This window comes from Vipera berus (assembly GCF_964194415.1).
Source record: "Vipera berus genome assembly, chromosome: 2".
In the NCBI taxonomy this organism is placed as follows: Eukaryota; Metazoa; Chordata; class Lepidosauria; order Squamata; family Viperidae; genus Vipera; species Vipera berus.
The window spans coordinates 272,528,863-272,542,840 of NC_138203.1; the positions used below are offsets into that span (position 1 = coordinate 272,528,863).

The 13,978-nt window shown below is 53.3% G+C and overlaps 1 long non-coding RNA gene across 1 annotated transcript; it reads left to right on the plus strand.

Annotated features, from left to right (window-relative positions):
- The first annotated feature begins 12,234 nt into the window (after positions 1-12,234).
- LOC308664676 lies at positions 12,235-13,767 on the plus strand. The gene is made up of 3 exons (XR_014025722.1): positions 12,235-12,373; positions 12,928-13,080; positions 13,463-13,767. It is a non-coding gene; the product is annotated as an uncharacterized lncRNA (long non-coding RNA).
- The last annotated feature ends 211 nt before the right edge of the window (positions 13,768-13,978 follow it).

Consider the following 13,978-nt stretch of genomic DNA (forward strand, 5'->3'; position numbering starts at 1 on the left):
ACATTTTCAAAGGATCCCACATTGAGTAGATCCACTGAAAGGAGTGAGATTTATTTATTTATTTATTTATTTAGATTTATATACCGCCCTTTCCCGAAGGACTCAGGGCGGTTTACAGGGCATTTAAAAAACAGTCAATACAAACGTTAAAACAAATTAAAAGAGATTAAATAGAACCCTGAGAAAATTAAAACCCAGTTAAAATTAAAATTAAAAATATTCTCAGCCTGGGCCAGAGCGTTCGAAGAGCCAGGTCTTCAGGTCCCGGCGGAATGAACGGAGGTTGGGGGCAGTCCTAAGCTCCGCAGGCAGCTGGTTCCACAGGGCAGGCGCACCCACTAAGAAGGCCCTACCCCTGGGTGTTACCCGCCGGCAGTCATTAACCGGCGGCACCCTGAGGAGACCCTCCCTGTGGGAGCGCACTGGACGAAGGGAACTTGATGCTGGCAGCAGGTGTTCCCTCAGATATCCCGGACCCAAGCCATTTCGGGCTTTATTGGTCATCACCAGCACCTTGAATCTCACCCAAAGGGCAACTGGAAGCCAATGCAGCTCGCGGAGTAGAGGTGTTACATGGGAGTATCGGGAGACCCCCATCACGACTCGCGCTGAGTCTTGTCAGATTCTTACCCCAAACCAGAAATACCTCCCAAACTCAAATTTGCTTACCATTGCAAGAGACAATTGAAGTTCCAAGCAAGCAGAGATCCCCCTTGATCTGTGAAGAAACAGACATCAGAGAGTTGTGACAGTTTGAGGAAAGCTGACCGCAAAAATCATCTTTCCTCCGTGGGAATACCAATTTTTCTCCAGGGACTCAGCTGTGCCTCAGAGCTCTCTTTGAATCCTCTGGATCTTTCCCTTAGTTGTAGAATATCCAGCACTCTTTTTGTATTTATGAGACCCTGTGGCTCCCCAAAATCACGGGGGGGGGAGCTTCTGTGCAAGCAGCCATCATGAAGATAACCCCAATTGTTCCTTGCTCTAGGCAATGCCTCTGCAGGAGTGGCTGTCAGAGCATCCTCCCCACTTCTCCCCCACACTCACCTCCTATCCCATGATTCCCAGCTTGGATCTGAAGATGGGCTGCAGTTTGGAATCCACCACGAGCTACAAGAACACCAAAGAAGCCCCTTCAGGCAGTTGATCACCATCACCCACGAAACAGCTGTGCCAGATGGGCCACCCGGGGGCCCCATGAACTGCCCTGCCACAGCATTCTGCACCAGTTCTACCTTCCAAATTGTCTTCAAGGGTAGGCCCAAGCAGAGCCCATTGCAATAGTCAAAACCTGAGATGACCAGGGCACGGTTTTAAAAAATGTTCACTTTTTCTGCATTTTTGTTTAGCAACCCGTGGCTCCGGAGCCGCATGCGGCTCTTTCAGCCGTCTCCTGCGGCTTCCAGTCCTCTGCCATGTGCAGTCCAAAAAAAAAAAAGTGGGACTAAAAAAGTTTAACCAATCAATTCAAATATGCAGGGTAGGTGCATATCTCGCCTTCAGTCAAACCCTGTTCTGCACATTCACGCATGTACACACATGCGCCCACATTTTTTGCGGCTCCCAGTTTTTCCTTTTGTGAGGGAACCGGTTCCGAGTGGCTCTTTCACTGTTTCAGGTTGCTGACCCCTGCTCTAGGCTATGCCTCTGCAGGAGTGGCTGTCAGAGCATCCTCCCCACTTCTCCCCCACACTCACCTCCTATCCCATGATTCCCAGCTTGGATCTGAAGATGGGCTGCAGTTTGGAATCCACCACGAGCTACAAGAACACCAAAGAAGCCCCTTCAGGCAGTTGATCACCATCACCCTTCACGAAACAGCTGTGCCAGATGGGCCACCCGGGGGCCCCATGAACTGCCCTGCCACAGCATTCTGCACCAGTTCTACCTTCCAAATTGTCTTCAAGGGTAGGCCCAAGCAGAGCCCATTGCAATAGTCAAAACCTGAGATGACCAGATGACCAGATGAACACTTTAAAAAATGTTCACTTTTTCTGCATTTTTGTTTAGCCATCAGATATACAGGTTGTGGTCAAATTAAGTCCGTAGATAAAGGACTTTACTGACAATTTCTTCCTTGCTACTTTTCCTCCCTTTCTGAATTGTAACTCTTTGTTTTGGGAAGGGGGACGGTCTCTTCCGAAGGAGCCTTACCGGCTCTGCAAAAGATCTCACCCTGTTTTGGCCTTCTCTCTTCCTCAAGTAGAGACTGCAAAGGTCTCTCCAGGATGCTTTCATCTGGAGGGCGACTCTGAGCAGCCACCAAATTTGGGGGGGCCTAAAAAGCTTCCTCTAGACCAAGTGCCCAAACTGCAATCCCAAACCCACTTATGTATCATTGGGTGCCGGGCAGGAGTGGCCCGTTGGGGGTGTGTGGCCCATTGGGTTGTCCTGGCCAGTTGGGTGTGTGTGGCTGCGGTGGTAATGGCAGACTAGGTGGGACTAAAAACTTCAATCAATTCCAACTATGGGAGATCTTTTTTCTGCAAGAAGTTGAAATTGATTTATTTAAAAAAAAATTTGCACACAGTGGTGGAGGCCTAGTGAAAAGATTTTATAAAACCCAGCTGAAGGCCTAGGACTGGGGTGAGGGCGTGCGTGCCCACAGAGAGGGCTCTGCGCGCCACAGGTTTGCCACCATGGCCTTAAGCAATAAATAAAGCCACAAATACAGGGAGGGCAGAGGCTGACCTGAGACTAGAGAAAGGCCCAGTTGCATCCTCAGATACAATCCTCTCCGGACTTCGTTTTGATCTGCAAGAGAAGAATTGATCAGAGATGAAAATAAAGGTAAAGGTTTCCCCCGCACACATATGTGCTAGTTGTTTCCACCTCTAGGGGTCGGTGCCTTTCAAAGCCAAAGAGCCAGCACTTGTCCGAAGACGTCTCCGTGGTCATGTGGCCGGCATGACTAGATGCCAAAGGCGCACGGAACGCTGTTACCTTCCCACCTTAGTGGTCCCTATTTTCCCAGTTGCATTTTTACGTGCTTTCGAACTGCTAGGTTGGCAGAAGCTGGGACGAGTAACAGGCGCTCACTCTGTTACGTGGCACTCGGGATTCGACCCGCCAAACTGCTGACCTTCTGATCAACAAGCTCAGCGTCCTAACCCACTGAGCTACTGCATCCCTTGAGATGAAAATACATACACACAAACATCAAGATGCTCCCCCCCTCTAAACCCCTGAGAGAGCCAAGACAGAAGCAGCCAGCAGAAAACAGCCCAAGAGGATTTTGGCTTCTCTGCCAACTGACCTCCGAATCTGGGGGGTCCTGGTGGGAGAGCCAGGGACAGGGACACCTCCAGTCTCCTTGGTCCTGCAACAAGGAACAGAGTAGGAATGACCCAGTTGATCCCACAGGAAGATTCATCCAAAATCCACAGGACTGTTTGGAGGTTCCCAGAAGTCCCTCCAGACCAGTCTAGATTCCCCTTCCGCCTTTCAAGGGGTTTTGATCTCCGATGGAGGGGGGAGAGCTGCAGGGAAGAAGGTGTAAAGAGAGATCAAGGTGGGGCCCTGGAGCCGGCTTCTGGCCAGGAGAAAACCATCAATGGCAGGAGGGGCATCTTTTACTCCCCAGGATCACACAACGCCCCCCCCCCGCTGCTTTGTTTGCTGCTCTCAGAGCTTCCTCGTTTTCATGTGGACTAGCACTGATGCTGTTACCAAGTCTAAGGAATGAAGCGTCTGCAGGGAAAAAAAACCAAGCTCCGAGACCACCAAGGACCCCCTCATTTTCTCCCTGAGTCACAAATATTCTCCCTTATTCTTGAATGCCCCTCTCCCAGCGGGGGTGGGGGGTGCAGCTGCCATGCCGCGGCTGGAGTTGTGCGCAGGAAAATGTGGTGACTTTTTCTGTATTTGGGGAAGACGGAGAAGGAGGGGTGGTCTCTCATGGGGAGGGGGGAAGGGAAGGCCCAGCCCCATTCCAGAGGGGCTCAGTCAGGGACCAACTTGCTCCCTGTCCTTCTTACAACCCCGAGTCAACCCTGGCTTGGCGCACAAGGTTTTCGCTAAGTCTAATCCTAGCGCCAGTGATTCACACGTTCCTGCCGGCCACTCCCTCCCCTTTCTGCTAGCGGGGAAAGAGAGTCCAAGCGGAGCGGGAGGGAGCAGCTGCAGCGGCGGCCCCGTCTCTGAATGCGGCCAGAATGGCTCAGTCAGGGACTCGCTGCCCCAACTTCCTCCCTGTCCTCTTTACAACCGCTGGACTTGGCACACCAGGCTTTCTCGAAGTCTTCGCCTTTCGCCAGTTATTCACAGCTTCACTTCCCTTTCGGCTAGTGGCGAAAAAGAGTGTCCAGGCGGAACGATAGCGCCACTTCTGTAAACGAAGCCCGAAAGCGCCAAGCCGGGGAACGGGACGAGAAAGCGCTTAAGTTCCCCGCGACGTTTTCAGCACCGCGGAAAATGCAAAAATCGCTCGAGACCAAACTCGACGGAATCAGCTGTAGGTCAGCCTAGTAGGGGTTGAGGGGCAGCAACCTCGCCAGAGGCCGCGCGCAAGCCATTAGGTAAGGCGCGCGAGCCCTTGGGGAGGCAGGGCGGGAGCGCGGTCCGGCCGCTAGGCTTCCTTTCCATCTTGTCCGCATCGCTGCAAGGAATTGCGTTGTTTGGGGACGGCGACGCTCGCCCATTCACACGCTGTCCAAACGCTGGTCATTTGCTGCGGGGCTCCCGCTGGGAAGGGAAGGGAAGGGAAGATTTGTGAGGGGAAGATGCCCTATAGGGGTGGACATAAGGATCCTCCTCCTGAAAAGTGTTACCCCAAGTATTCGAGCCAGTCTGTCCCAATAACCTGCGAAGCCTTTCCAAATCCCAGGCTGGTTGTAGTCAGGGTGACCTTCGCGCATCTGGAAGGCACCGAGAGAGCGTTTTTTGTTGAATTGGAGCCATGGGCTAGTCGTGGTTAAGGCACTTGTAGGCGAAGCAAATCACAAAAGCCCCCAAATCCTTCTAAATGCAGCCCACGGGCGAGCTTCCCAAGTTGGTTTAATTTAGTTTGGACGTGGCAATAGAAATAAGCTTTTTTCCTCCTCAGCGGATCGGTGCCGTGAAGAGGCTGGGCTTCCCTCGGGGGAGGGGCCTTTCATTCCTGTACAAGGGGGAAGGGGAACTCTGTGCTTTTGTGTGCGCGTGTGTATGTGTGTGTGTGTGTGGCCCATCTGCAAAGCTGCCGAGGAAGGAGAAGCGGGATACTGGTTGGGTGGGGGAGCGGCAAAAGCGGGGGGGGGGGAGAGAGAAACGGCTCCGCCTTTGGTTCCCCCTCCTAAAGCACAGGGGCGCTAGAGAAAGTTTGGAGTTGGGTAAGGAAGCGCAAAATTCAGGAAGGAAAGCGGGGCGGCGGGCGAACGGGAGACCTGCCGACGTTTGGGGAGGTGCGCGCCGGGGAAAAGGCCGGGAGAGGAGGGGGTCCGGGCTGGGGGGGGGGAGGGATGGGGTGGTGGAGAAGGACGCTGTTGCTTTCCGCTTCTCTCCCCTGCCCTGCCCCCCCCCCGCCTGCCCTCCTTCCTGCCTTCCTCCCCTCCGCCTCGCCTTCCCCGCTCCCGCGTTTTCCCTCTCCCAGCCTCGGATTCGGGGTGATTCCCCGGGAGAGAGCGATGGGATTCCGGCGAGCTTTCAAGCCTTCTCGGCGGTCTCCGGCACGGCTCAGGAAGCGTTTCTGCGCCGCCCGGCCGGAGCCTTTGCCTCCTTTCCTCCCCCAAGCAAGGCGTCCTTTTTCAAGTTGCAAAACCAAGCGGGGTGAAGCGGGCTGTCGGGAAAGACATTCAAGAGGGTCACCCTGGAGAGGAGCGGGAGCGGGAGAAGGAGGAGGAGGAGGTGATCGACTCGCCCGACCCAGTCCGGGCCGGCCAGCCCCGTAAAGTCCGAGCTCGCACCGCGGGCGGAGAGGCAGGAAGCCAATAGGAAGACGACGCCAGGAAGCTCCGCCTCCTCCTCCTCCAGCGGCGACACCCCCGGTCGGGCCCCAGTGGTGGAGGAGGCAGTGGCGGCGGCGGAAGGCGGCCGCAGCACAGGCAGCCTTCCTAGCAGCGGCAGAGACAGAGGCAGAGGCGGCGGCGGCGGCGGCGGCGGCGGCGGCGGCGGCGACGGCGGCGGCGACGGCGGCGGCGGCGGCGGCGACGGCGGCGGCGGCGGCGACGGCGGCGGCGACGGCGTCGGCGGCGGCGGCGGCGACGGCGGCGGCGGCGGCGGCGGCGGCGGCGGCGGCGTCGACGTCGGCGGCGTCGACGGCGTCGTCGACGGCGCGATCGGGGAGCCGGTAACTCAAGTTCCCCGAGAGGTTTTCAGCACTGGAGAAAATGCAAAATCGCTCGAGACCAAACTCGATGGAATCAGCTGTAGGTCAGCCTAGTAGGGGTTGAGGGCTACTTTGTGGCACACACACACCCCATCCCCGGCTTAACCCCCCGGCCAGACTCGCTCCCTGGGCAGCGCTCTGCTTCCTCCGTCCCTCGTGGGAACTGATCACCCCCCACTCCTCCAACGCCCATCGTCATGCGGGCAGAGATCCGCGGTGCAGGGATTTCTCTGGGCTCTCTTGCAGCCCTCCAAGGTGGCCCCCAGCCCCACTGCTCGGGCGGTTCCATCCGCGGGTGGGTTCTGGCGGAGTGGATCCCGCCGCTTACATTAACTTCATTTTCTCCATGGAAGTTTTAAATCCCCCGCCCGTCAGGGGCAGAGGGACCCTGGCCGGTGCCTAATTTAAAGGTAGGAACTCAACCGTCTAAAAGCGCAGCAGAGCCATCAAAGGACCCGCTTGGGGTCCGCTTCCCCTTCCGAAGGTCCCTCTCCCCGTCCGTGACTAGACCCCCACCTCTGCCCTCAACCCCCACGGCACGTTGGACCCGCCAGAGCCCCGCCCTGCCCTCCTGCTCCCCGTCTGACCGAGGCAGATAGCAGCCTCCCCTCGCTCACGGTCTCACCGCGCTGCATCACGGCTGCCTCGCCCGACCGAAAGCCTGGAAGAAGAACCGGAGAACCGCCTCGCAGCTGCCGACTGCAACGATTCCACGCTTCCCGGTGCCACAGAGCTCGAAAGTGCTCTGATCTTCGCAAAGTTGTAGGCGTTTTTAGGCGTCGGCTCACAAGAAGCGGTGGGGCTCCTGCGCAATTGGCCAGAACCGGCGAACTGCTCGACAGCTCCACGCCGAAACAATAAAGCCCTGCCGCTCTTCCCTTGGGTTGGCCGTCTGTCAGATTGGCTTGTCTGGATCCGTGTGGAAGGACTCAAAACTGTTCGGCGTTTTATAGAGCTCCTCAAGCTCCTCCCCCTCGTTGCGAGACGAGAGACGGTGAAAGTGGAGAGCGAGAGAAGAGAAGCAGGACCAGCTCCGTTCTGCTGCCACTGGCACCGCCCGGCCGGAGTTTTTGCTTTCAAGCTTTCTCGGCGGTCTCCCGCACGGCTCAGGAAGCGTTTCTGTGATTCCCCGGGTGAGGGCGATGGGATTCCGGCGAGCTTTCAAGCCTTCTCGGCGGTCTCCGGCACGGCTCAGGAAGCGTTTCTGCGCCGCGCGGCCGGAGCCTTTGCTTTCAAGCCTTCTCGGCGGTCTCCCGCACGGCTCAGGAAGCGTTTCTGTGATTCCCCGGGAGAGGGCGATGGGATTCCGGCGAGCTTTCAAGCCTTCTCGGCGGTCTCCGGCACGGCTCGTTTCGGCGCCGCGCGGCCGGAGTTTTTGCTTTCAAGCCTTCTCGGCGGTCTGCGGCACGGCTCAGGAAGCGTTTCTGCGCCGCGCAGCCGGAGCCTTTGCTTTCAAGCCTTCTCGGCAGTCTCCGGCACGGCTCAGGAAGCGTTTCTGCGCCGCGCGGCCGGAGCCTTTGCTTTCAAGCTTTCTCGGTGGTCTCCCGCACGGCTCAGAAAGCGTTTCTGTGATTTTCCGGGAGAGGGCGATGGGATTCCGGCGAGCTTTCAAGCCTTCTCGGTGGTCTCCAGCACGGCTCAGGAAGCGTTTCTGTGCCGCCGGAGCCTTTGCTTTCAAGCCTTCTCGGCGGTCTCCGGCATGGCTCAGGAAGCGAGGAGGTGATCGACTCGCCCGACGCAGTCCGGGCGGCCAGCCCCGTAAAGTCCGAGCTCGCACCGCACCGCGGGCGGAGAGGCAGGAAGCCGAGAGGAAGACGACGCCAGGAAGCTGCCTCTGCAGCCGCCGCTGCCGCTGCCTCCTCCTCCTCCAGCGGCGACACCCCCGGTCGGGCCCCGGTGGCGGAGGAGGCAGTGGCGGCGGCGGAGGCGGCCGCAGCACCGGCAGCCTTCCTAGCAGCGGCAGAGACAGAGGCGGCGGAGGAGGAGGAGGAGGAGGAGCGATTGGGGAGTTTCGATTGCTGTCAAACGATCCCGTGACAGCCAGTAGGACAGCAACGAGAAGAGCGGCAGGGCTTTATTTTTTCACCGTGGAGCTCCCCCTCCCCCTCAACCTCCCCTCCCTCCCCTCCCCCCCACTTCCTAGAGCTGAATACAGGGTATTAACCGGTAACCGGTAATCGGTAATTACCGGTAATCGGTAATTAGCCGGTAACTCAAGTTCCCCGAGTGTTTTCAGCACTGGAGAAAATGCAAAATCGCTCGAGACCAAACTCGAAGGAATCCGCTGCCGGTCGGAGCGAGGCGATCTGTGGGGGGGGGGGGGCGGGGGTGGAAAACGCCGGCGGCAGCGAAGAGATCCGATCACGCGACGAGGGGGAGGAGCCCTGGAAGGCGTGGTTAGCCTTGGTATAAAAGGCAGAACAGTTTCGATTCCTTTCAAACGGTCCCGTGACAGCCAGTCGGACAAGCAACGCGAAGAGCGGCAGGGATTTATTTTTGCACTGTGGAGCTGCCGAGCAGTTCGCCGGTTCCGGCCAATGGCGCAGGAGCCCCACCGCGTCTTGTGAGCCGACGCCTGAAAACGCCTACAACTTTCCGAAGCTCAGAGCAATTTCGAGCTCTTTGGCACCGGCCAGCCTGGAATCGTTGCAGCCGGCAGCTGCGAGGCGGTTCGCCGGTTCTTCTTCCAGGCTTTCACTCGGGCGAGGCAGCCGTGATGCAGCGCGGTGAGTCCCTGGGCGAGGGGCGGCTGCTGTCTGCCGCGCTCAGACGGGGAGCAGGAGGGCAGGGCGAGGGGGCTCTTGGAGCTCCTCGGAGCGGCCCCTAAGCGGATCCTTCTTTCAGGGCTGCCGTCCACTTTTCTACCGCTTTCATCTTTGATGTTTCAATTCTATCCCGCCGGGGGTCCCCCTGGGACCCAGGAAAACGCCGACGTGGAGAGGAAAACTTGCAGCCATCTGCTCCCTTGGGTTATAACTATGGTGTTTTGGAAACATAACCGCAGGAGTTTATTGGATTATAAAAGCTGGCCATTTGGCTACCCTGTGGATTACAATATAAGATATAGAGACAAAGATGAGACATTTCTTATCTAAGACCTTGAAACCTTTCTGAGAAAACATTGCCTTTCCTTTATTTGGCCTCAGAAGACAGGCTATATTGATAAATCAATGGTTCCTGGAGCCATCTGCTCCCTTGGATTAAAACGGCGGGGGAGGGGGAGAAGCCGGTGAAAGGGAGGTGATCCGTGCGGGGGGGGGGGTGGATCCGTGGGAGGGGAGGAAAACGCCGACATAGGCGGGGAAGCGGGGGAACAGGTACTATAGGTTTCGCCTTCTGCACTTGGAGCAGCCCTGCCAGGCAGTGGAGAAGGGATACCTCTAGGGCAGGGGTCTTCAAACTTGGCCCTTTGATGACTTGTGGACTTCAACTACCAGAATTCCTCAGCCAGCGTGCCTGGCTGAGGAATTCTGGGAGTTGAAGTCCACAAGTCATCAAAGGGCCAAGTTTGAAGACCCCTGCTCTAGGGACTCAACTCACCCTTATCTGCCCTGTCAAGATAAGAGACTGCCTCCTCTTCAATTCAAAAATAAAAATAAAAATAAATTGCCCGCATCGCTGGAGGCAGCGAGGGCGAGAGGAGGAAAAGGCCGGAGGGAGCGAGGCGATCTGGTCCCTCGAGGAGGGTAGGAGCATGAGGAGCTCTGGAAGGCGTGGTTAGCCTTGCTATGAAAGGCCGAACAGTTTCGATTCCTCTCTAAAGGCCTCGCAGCAGCCAGTCTGAATAAAGTGGCAGGAGGGGAGAAATACTTGCAAGATTCTGCATTCTAACCGTCCTTTAAGAGATAGAGCTAGTAGTAATTCTCAAGTTTGTTGTCTGGACTACTTTGAAGGGCTGACAAATGCCTCTTCCAATCAGGATTCCCGAACCAGAGATATAAAGCACACTGTGCCTGAATCCAAGATGGCTTCTGTACCCACCAAACACAAACACACACACACACACAAACAGACAGGCACACGTACTTGTCCACCTTCCATTTGGTACATTCAGGTTCTGTGATCATTTTAAAGAGGACGTGTACTAAAGTAATTGTGAAACAAATGTATCCTTGTCCTAAGGACAGACGCTGACCAAAATAGCCATAAGGACCCAGATTGTTGGGGGCAATAAGCTGACTTTGTAATAATGCCGCTGGGGGGGGGCGAAAGCCCATAATAAGCAGGCATATACATAGAATGAAGGCTATTGCTAAGCACATTTGATTTGTGCTTAAACTGTAAGCCGCCCTGAGTCTTCGGAGAAGGGCGGGATATAAATTTATTTTATTACATTTATATACCGCCCTTTCCCTGAGGACTCTGGGCGGTTTACAGGGAGTTAAAAAACCAGCAATAGAAAAGTTAAAACCAATTTTAAAAAGATTAAACTAGCCCTGTGCAATTAAAACCCCGATTAAAATAAATTACTCCTCAGCCTGGGCCAGAGAGCTCGAAGAGCCAGGTCTTCAGGCCCCGGCGGAATGACCGGAGGTTGGGGGCAGTCCTCAGCTCCACTGGCAGATGGTTCCAGAGGGCAGGCGCCCCCACTGAGAAGGCCCTATCCCTGGGTATCACCCGCCGGCAATCTCTTACCGGTGGGACCCTGAGCAGACCCTCCCTGTGGGAGCGCACTGGGCGAAGGGCATTTGATGCCGGCAGCAGGTGTTCCCTCAAATACCCCGGACCCAGGCCATGTAGGGCTTTATAGGTGAAAACCAGCACCTTGAATTTCACCCGGAGGGCAACCGGAAGCCAATGCAGCTCGCGGAGTAGAGGTGTTACATGGGAGTATCGGGAGACCCCCATTACAACTTGCGCGGCTGCATTCTGCACCAGTTGAAGCCTCCGAGTGGTCTTCAAGGGCAGCCCCAGGTAGAGAGCGTTACAGTAGTCCAAACGGGAGGTCACGAGCGCATGAGTAACTGTGCGTAGGGCGTCTCGGTCCAGATAGGGATGCAACTGGCGCACCAGGCGAACCTGTGCAAAAGCCCCCCTGGTCACGGCTCCTATGTGGTCTTCAAAATTGAGTCGTGAATCCAGGAGGACGCCCAAGTTGCGAGCCCTATCAACGGGGGGGTAACACCTCACCCCCCATCGTTAGATGGTTCGGGGTGGAAAGAAAAAGTTGGGTATCATCAGCGTACTGATGATACCCCACCCCGAAAGGGCGGGATATAAATGGGATTAAATTAAATAAAAATAAATAAATAATCCTGTTAGCGCTGCACTATACCCGGTGACTGTCTTAAAGAGGAATGTACTAAAGTCCTTGTTTAAGCAAACATAGTCTTGTCCTTAAGGCAGATGATTGGGATAACTATATCCTGTCTGTGAAATAACATGTACTTCATGTAATTTTCTTCTGTAAACTGTTGTCTGATAAGAATGTGCAGGATGTAACCATATAAGGAACAATGTATAACAGTGTATAACTAGGAATAGGTCCCTATTTTTCTTTATGTCTTTATATCAAGATACTTTAATTGTAGTACATTCACATTTCAAGTAAAAGCACATCTCAGTAGAAAAATATTCATTATTAAAGTAATATTTTCTATGTATGGAATCCCTGAGGTCATTTAAATTCATTCATAAAAATAATGCCATTTTTCAAGTGCAAAGTATTTCTAAAAGCAGAATAAAAACCGACGGGACTTCAATTTAACAATACTCTGAATTCTAACAGTGCAAATTCAAGTAGCCCCAAAGAATGCTGCTGCGTTGCTAATTTTTTTTTGGGGGGGGCGTGCTGCCACCATGTGGCTGTTTTTGGGAAAATTACAATGTGGGCAGCCAGACCCTCCTACCCTATGATGTATTTCCTCTCTCCTCCCCTTTTTTGGGATGGACTTCCTCCTCCCTGGAGACTCTCTTCATCTGTAACCAGGAGACACACATGTGCTCCATAACCAGCAGACACACGTGCAGATGCTGTGAGTAATTACCATCTTCTGACCTTGGGAATACTGTCCAAATATCATCTTAACACAACCCATCTGCTGTAATCTACTCTACATGCAAATAAAGGTATTTCTAGATGATAAAAGGTGTTTCCACGAGTTCTGCTATCTGGAAAAGGGCTGTTAACTGTAATAGCATCTGTTTATATAGACCAAGCGCAGAGGTCTTGATAAGGGATTAATCACAATACATCAGCTTGATCCAGAATAGGGGGTTATAAACCTTTCACAGTAAAAAGGCAGGTAAACATCCTGATTACAGATAATCCTTTTGTTCCTACGTTATGGTTGTTGCTTCTTTTTACGACCTTTCTTGCCACCGTTGTTAAGTGAATCACTGCAGTTGTTAAGTTAAAAACACAATTGTGAAGTGAATCTGGCTTCCCCCTTTACTTTGCTTGTCGAAAGGTTACAAAAGGAGATCACATGACCCCGGGACACAGCAACTGTCATAAATACTAGTCAGTTGCCAAGCGTCTGAATTTTGATCCCAGGACCGTGAGGATGCTGCAACTGTTATAGGTCTCTTTTTCCCCCCTGCCAAAGTAGCATTGAATGGCCAAATGTTTCAAAGAGGAAAGTATTAACATAGTCTTCTTTTTGTTGACTCCCTGCTGATAGAGGAGCAGAAAAAAAACCTAGTTCGATACCAGCTGGATCCGGCCATGCAGAAGTGTGTGATTCCCTAGAATTCAATTTGGAAAAACCTTCATTAGAATGGAGCTGAGTTCCCATCATCACTCATTAAAACAACAAGAATTGCATTAACTTAAGGTTGGTAAAAGAGAGAATTATCGGAAAAAGAGGAAATTGAGTACAGTTATTGTGTGGATTATAGATTATAGAAATCAACTGTTAGTGAATGTTTCTTAAATGTAAACCCAGACAACACACCGTTTACGGAATATTAAGGTGATTATGTTAAAAAAATAATAAAACATATCTTTTTTTAAAAAGGGAGTTGAGTTCCTTTTGTAATCCCCAGGCATCCTCTGTCCTCTTTGGCATATATGTTAAGTTCTGAATGCGGTATAGACCTAGGCCTAAGATGAATTCCCTGTGAAAGCTACAAAAGTTGCTTTGCCTTTGCTCAACACTAGGTCCTCATAGCTATTTGTTCAACTAGACAATTGGCTATTTATTTATTTATTATTAGGACTTATATTGCCAACCTTGATCTCATTCTCCCTGAATCCTGGAATCTCTGCGGAAGAGAATCAACCGAGGGTCAATCTTTGTGGTTCAAAAGGACTTACCAACAAAGTTGGGGAATCTTCCTTGAAAGTCAGAAGATAACTGGAGGCCTCCTGGAATTCTCCTTTGGATGCAAGAAAACGAGAAAGCAGCATGAGGAACATTTTGAACTCCAAAAGGAGAATATCCAGGATTGATTGAACGGCAAATATTGTTCATATATTTTCCTGGATACAAGCAATCCCCGGAATTAAAAAAATCAGTTGGCTTCTGCATGTTTTCATTGTGAAGGACAACTCTAGGCTGGGGCCCAAAATGCTGACCCCAGGGACCTCTTGCTGTCCCTAGAACTACCCAGAAGGATGGGATGGATGGATGGATGGATGGATGGATGGATGGATGGATGGATGGACAATGAGAGATAATTCTGCCCTTTCTCTGCACACAGACATATATCAAGGCTGAAATGGGCTACTTC